Source organism: Nansenia antarctica (assembly GCF_963989245.1).
Source record: "Nansenia antarctica genome assembly, chromosome: 6".
Classification (NCBI taxonomy): domain Eukaryota; kingdom Metazoa; phylum Chordata; class Actinopteri; order Argentiniformes; family Microstomatidae; genus Nansenia; species Nansenia antarctica.
In genome coordinates, this window is record NC_137676.1 from 14,837,379 (window position 1) to 14,844,313 (window position 6,935).

Genomic DNA, 6,935 nt, shown 5'->3' on the forward strand with positions numbered 1-6,935 from the left:
AATATAATGACATCAACATCTGTCATTCCTGCAGTCTTCCAGCGACCCCTCTGTAATACTTCTCAACTCACAAGCGGAGGTATTGCCGTGTTTATTCAGAAAATAATCATGCACGAGCTTGTTACTTTCTTCTGCAGAGAAGCGCGCTGACCTCCTTCTTAGGACTTCCATAATAGCATAGCGCTAATGACTCAACGCAGCAGGTTCTTAAAGGGAATGGCACCTGGCACACTGATTGGGTTGATTGAGAAGACGCCCAAAACACACCCATGACTAATTTCTTTGCTTAGCGCCGGGTTTTAGGCGCCCACTACCGCACGCATAATAGCAAAGTGGCCTTGACCACGCCTCCACGTCTTAAATTTAGATCTACCGCCTCGTCTTATTGCTTCAAACTTATGAAGTGCATAATAGGGCCCATAGAGTGTGATAGTCCCAGGTCTAGTAGTTTGGTCACTAGCCTGTCTGGAAGGATGGTGTTGAAGGCAGAGCTGAAGTCCACATAGAGCAGTCTCGCGTAGCTGTTTCCCCTCTCCAGGTGGGATAGAGTGGTGTGGAGAGTCGTCGCGATGGCGTCCTCTGTGGACCTGTGGGCTCTGTAGGCGAACTGGTATGGATCCAGGTTGGGCGGGAGGCGTGTGACTATGTGGGCCCGGACTAGTTTTTCGAAGCACTTCATGATGATTGGTGTGAGTGCCACCGGGCGGTAGTCGTTTAGGCAGCTCACCGTGCTTTTCTTCGGGACTGGGATGATAGTTGAGGTTTTCAGGCAGGGTGGGATGGTGGCCTGGGACAGGGATTGGTTGAAGATGTTGGTGAAAACCCCGGCCAGCTGGTCGGCGCAGTCCCTCAGCACCCGTCCCAGGACGCCATCCGGCCCTGAGGCTTTCCTGGGGTCCACCGCCTTCAGCACGCGTCTCACTTCATGCTCTGTGAGGGTGAGGCTGCTGAGAGCTGGAGAGAGTGGTGTTTGTGTTGTGGTTACCTCCGTTCGCCCCTCGTCGAACATATGGTGTGGCCAAGCAGCTGCAGGACGACTTCCCCTGGATGCTGCCAGTGGCGTGTGCTGCCCATCGCCTCGCCCTGGCATGTAGGGATGCCTCATCTGCGGTCCCCTACATGGCTACCTTCAGGGACCACTTGCAGCAGCTCCATCTATACTTTCATAACAGCGCCAACAGAACGGCCGTTATGAAAGCTGCAGCACAGACCATGGGCCTCACTGACTTGAAAATGAAGGTGAGATCACAGAAAAACATAATAAAATACTTTTAACTTTTAACAGTAATGTTGGCCATGATTGTGTACTTCAGATGCACTTCCTGTGTTCTGAATGTCTTCTCTCATGACGGAAATATGTTTCAGCAAGTGAAGGACACACGCTGGCTGTCCCAGCACCTGGCAGTCATGAATTTGCAGCGGAACCTCAGTGCAGTCCTGGGTGCCTTGGCTGAAGAGACAGAATACCATAAGTGCCCAGTAGCCAAGGGCCTGTATGGGTTCTGCTGCACCTACCGCTTCGTTGCAGCGGTCTATCTGCAGACGGATGTTCTGCCACATCTGGCTCGGCTGTCCAAGATGTTCCAAAAAGAAAATGTCAACTTCTTGGCCATCAAAGAGCAGGTATTTCGTAAAGGCAAATCACTTTTAACATGTTGCTCTAGAACTCAATAGAACTAATCATAGCCTTACTGAAAATGATGAGGTCCCAGTGACGATGGCGTGCCTGAGGACCATCAGAGATGCAGGGGATGCACAGCCCCCTGGCTCATTCTTGGCCCAGCTCAATAATGAGCTTGATACGTCTCTTTGTGTGAGCGGCGTGGTGCACTGCAGGGCCTATCTCCATGGCAACAAGCCCCGCGCCAAGCACGCTGCAGAGGTGATAAAGAGAGACATCATCGCCACGGTAACCAGCAGGGTCGAGATGCTTCTAGACCTGCTAATGAACGAGACAGACGACAGAGGGCGTGTGTGTGGCCAGCACCTCCTCCCCCAGTGTGTGCTCGCCCCCCTGCACCGCCTCCCCCAGTGTGAGTTCGCCCACCTGTTTGTGTGTGACTACATGTTCCCTGATGAGAGCCTGGCTGACGTGAGCGAGCGGCTCAGAGAAATGCTGGACCTGCACATCCCAGAGTCCCTCCTCCTCTCCCCCGAGCACACATATGAGCCTTCCCAGTATATTCCATGGAATTTACCAGCTCCTCCCACCTCTACGGAGGCTCCGCCCACCTCCACAGAGGCTCCTCCCACCGCCACAGAGGCTCCGCCCATTGCCCTCACAGTTCCCATCTCCAGTGTGAACTGTGAGAGGGACTTTTCCACAATGAATAGGGTAATTTACTAAGTAATCTAAATCTGATATTGTTTGATTTCTCTCACCTTCCCACATACCACTTATTTTTGTCATTGTTTCTATTTGCAGGTGAAGACTGACCTGAGAAACAGACTGCAGGGGGACCATCTGGCTGCCTGCATGATACTGAGCATCAACGGGCCGCCAATAACTGAGTTCTCTTATGACAGAGCCTTAGAGCTCTTCTTCAAAAAGAAAAGAAAAATAAAGTGCTCTCAGCCAGGCTGCACACTTTGCCACTAAGGCCCCCCCCCCTCCAAAAAAAGCATGACCCTCCCCTGTTTTTCCACCTAAGAAAAATCAGAAATAACTTCACTCAATCCAGGCCAGAGCTTCAATCAGACAAAGGAGCTCTTCAGAGCTCTACTCACTATGGTAGGACATGGAGAATATCAGTTATTATTATGTTGACTCATGAATCCACCCCAGCCAACACCCTATATTCTGGGCCATCATCAATCCACCGTTGTCCATGGAACTCATTCTAGTCTCCACAGACTAAGTAAATATCTCATGCAGTACCACTTTGCGACACCTGGGGTCACAAGGGTGCGGAATAACCAGTGACCTCTGAGCTCCAGGGCCTCAAGTCCTGCACTACCAGGCCGAGTAGGAGAGCCCTCACTGGGCCTAGCTGGCTACCATTCACCCCTCCTCTCCCCTGGAGCTCACTCTACTCTCCACAGTAGTTTCGACTGATAGGTGGAAAAATCCAACTCTGAACATTTTAGCTGATTAAAATATATCTGATCCTAGATTAGCGCTATAATGGATGTTGACTAAAAGTGCACCTAAATCCACGCCCATCTCTCTCTAACCGCTGATCCAAAATCAGATTAATGACATTAAACATTCAGTTGACGACGTGACACAAGGGCTACTCCTGATTGGTCTAAATGTGAACCATCTCAAAGATACAAAAAGCTGATCTAGCTAGCTAGGTGCACAAATAAGATATCACGTTAAATAACTTCGAAAAATTAAACGAAAACAGCGACAGATGGATGGATTTTTCAAGAAAAAACATGTCCCAGACACTTCAAACATTGCTGAAGCTAGCAGTGGCTATGAGCGATCCGAAACTGCATGGCTGGCAGGAGCAAAGGAGCTAGTTGGTGGATCAGCTAACAACGTTTATGGCGGGGTACCACCACCACCAGCTACAACTACAGCGGGAGAACCAGCAGCAGCTACTGTGCGGGTGGCAGAAGGAGAGCCATCAGCATCGGCTAGCTGTGTTGGTGTATCAGCAGACATTAGCAAGTCAAAAAACGATTCTTATGTGCCGTCACTTTAGCAACGACACAGTATTGTCAAGGGGAAAAGAAGGGGAGTCGATTTTTTTATTGACAACGGAATTACATGCTGGAAAAACATGCAGCTAAAATTCAGGGAACATTTGGACAATAAGAGACACATGGGAGAGGTACGGGAAAACAGGGCTCATGTGGGTGTCATTAAAGGTAAGAGTTGGTTTTCTTTAACTCAGCTGATACTCAGCTGTTTACCGAATGCTCCATCTGACTGTGATTTTACTTGTGTAATGTGGTGGGTTGACATAATTCACGCACGGAACTATGGGTTGGGAGTATTGTTCCGCACGGACAGTTGAGTGCGTGGTAACCGAGTTGTTGTTTATTCAGTTCTATTTACTGCTTGAGTGTGTTGTTGACAATCGTTCATGTCCTTCATTAAACTTTTAGTTTTGTCATTTGATACGCCGCCTACGTCTCCCGTCTCTCGGCACTACAGTAAACAGTATGAGTAACGTTAGCCGCTTTTGTGCTCTCATGTAGGCCTACTTCGTATTATATAATAGCTGATGATCTTTGTGTGTGTGTATGTGACTGTCAGTCACAAGTTTATATTCTGTATATATATTTTTTTTTTTGCCATCCTCCCTCTAGTTTTGGTTGAAATTAGGTCGTTGTTTTGAGCGCGCGTGCGCGTTTCATGCACGTGCACGCGGGAAAAAAATCGCTATGCGCGCGGACAGGGCTCTCCGCCACTAATGTAAAAATTCCTGGAGGAAACACTGACAGCATTTGTATTCACATTCACATGGCTTTTCTGCTCTCTGGTAAACTAATGATAATGATATTCCAACTGCCCAGTTAAATCAAATCCATTATTTGGCATTCAGTGACATGCTTTTTAAATGATATAACACAGAATATTAGTCAACATTAATATTCAGGGAAGAAAATAAGCCTACTTTTTTTGATGGGGGGCGGTAAGAGACCTGGATAATGGACAGGGGGGCGCTGGCCCAAAAAAGGTTGAGAACCACTGGTCTACGGCCTTCGCACACAGGACATCATCACATACTCCATCCCCTTGGTCCGGACCATGAAAGGCAAGAGGGCGTTCTCATTTGCAGCCCCTTCCTCTTGGAATTCTTTACAGCAGAGTCTGAAACTGTCTCATCTGATCCCTCTCTCCAGTTTCAAGCTCTTGCTGAGAGACATACTGAGAGTCTATGATTTGTTCTTGCAATTGAGTTGACCCTCCCTTTTGCCCATTGCTGACCCCTCCCTGTCCCTAGATCTTTAGCTGTCTAGTTTTAGGTTTTGTACTTTTAGTTTAGTTTTAGACTATCTTAGATTGTTTTAGACTAGTTTTAGTTTTAGACTATGTAGTTTTAGTTTAGTTTTAGACTATGTAGGCCAGGTTTTGTATTGTATTTGTTTGTGGTGGATGTTGTTGTTGTATGCCTGTGAACAGGTCACACTTGAAAATGAGCCCTTGGGGCTCAATGTTTTTTTACCTGTATAAATAAAGGTTAAATAATAAATAAATAAAAATACATAATGAGGCTTAACAAGCCTCCTGGACCAGCATTTGAACTATCGATGCTTCATCTGGTATTAATTATGAAATCTTACACTTAAACTGGATCAGATTTACAATGGATCCTATGGGAGTGTGACTCCGAGGTGCATTAATCATTAGGGATGCACGATATGCATTTTTTCCAACCGATACCGATAACCGATGTTTACCCGCTTCTCGTGGCCGATAACCGATATGAGAACAGATATAATTTCACAGTTGATAACCTGTAGTTCATGCACACCTGAAGGTAAGAAAGGCTATGTAGTGAGCAAAGATTGATGATTTAATATTCCATAGTGATCTCACCAAATCTAACTTACATCACTATTGTTAACACAACAAAGAGAACACTTCTGACTCTTCAAATGTTCATTTATTAAAAAAAAGGAAATACATTTCAACATTGTTGAAAATCACATCACACTCGCTAGTCAAGCCAAACTATTGCAATGCATGGATTGGGTGAGTAATCCCCACTGCTACCTAGTTAACTATAACACTACTTTACAGGGGTAGTGGTGGCCTGGTCTAGTGGATAGTGAGTTGGACTTGTGATCGGAAGGTTGTGAGTTCAAATCCCGCCTGAAGCCACACCACTACTAGTGTGCCCTTGGGTAAGGCACGCCGAGATAGAATACTGCAAATCTTCTAATAAAGTATTCAATCAATAAAAAAAAAGCCCTCAGTTACTCCAGGGGGAATGTCCCTGTAATTCGTAATTGTAAGTCGCTTTGGATAAAAGCGTCTGCTAAATGGCAAAATTAATTAATTAAAATTACATTGTTACCTAGTTAACTACAACACTACTTTACATTGTTACCTAGTTAACTACAACACTACTTTACATTGTTAGCAGGCTCACAAAACAAGCTGTGTTAGTTGACTAGCGATGTGTCATTCATTTTCAACAACGCTTAGCTCGCGCTTTTATTTTGAAATCGCGAAAACGAAAACAGAAGTCAATGTCGGAATGAGCCTCTCCTTGTTGTTCAGAGAACAGATGCCAAACTACCGACATGTTTGCTGTAATAATATGATTTGGCAGTAGAAAGCCATCAGTCAATAGCTCGTCTCATTCACAGAACAGCATGGGTTGCCTGCACTATTTGATTGCGTATTTTAGAGCAGACTACAGAGATGGTGAACATTAGCACTAGCTAACATTGGCTATCTATTTACCTTAGCTTACCGTTAATTGACTGCATGGCTGTACGCAGGCGCAGCATCATGAGCGCGACAACCGGAACCGGAAATATTTCCGGCTTCATATCATCGGCTCTATATCGGCTAAAATTGTATAAAACCGCTAAATATTTAATAACATTAATTTCCCAATATCGGGCCGATAAATATCGGCGCCGATAAATATCGGCGCCGATAATATCGTGCATCCCTATTAATCATCAATGTATATCTTGAAAAAAAACTCATAAAACATATTTTCACCCAGGGCCGGTCCTAGGCATAAGCGAACTAGGCGGTCGCCTAGGGCGCCAAATGCCCCCCCCCAAAAAATAATAGTCTCTATGAATTTCATGTCTCTATGAAAATATGTCTGAGCTTACTGTCTATTTTTGTCTTGAAACCATTGTTGTTAATGTGGTGGTGGCGCCCCTAAAACATATTTTTTTGTGGGGGGGCATCAAATCATACTCTCGCCTAGGGCACCTAAATGCCTAGGACCGGCCCTGTTTTCACCATAACAGTATTAGTGTTTCAGTGTTACTTCAAGCGCTTTGCGGTT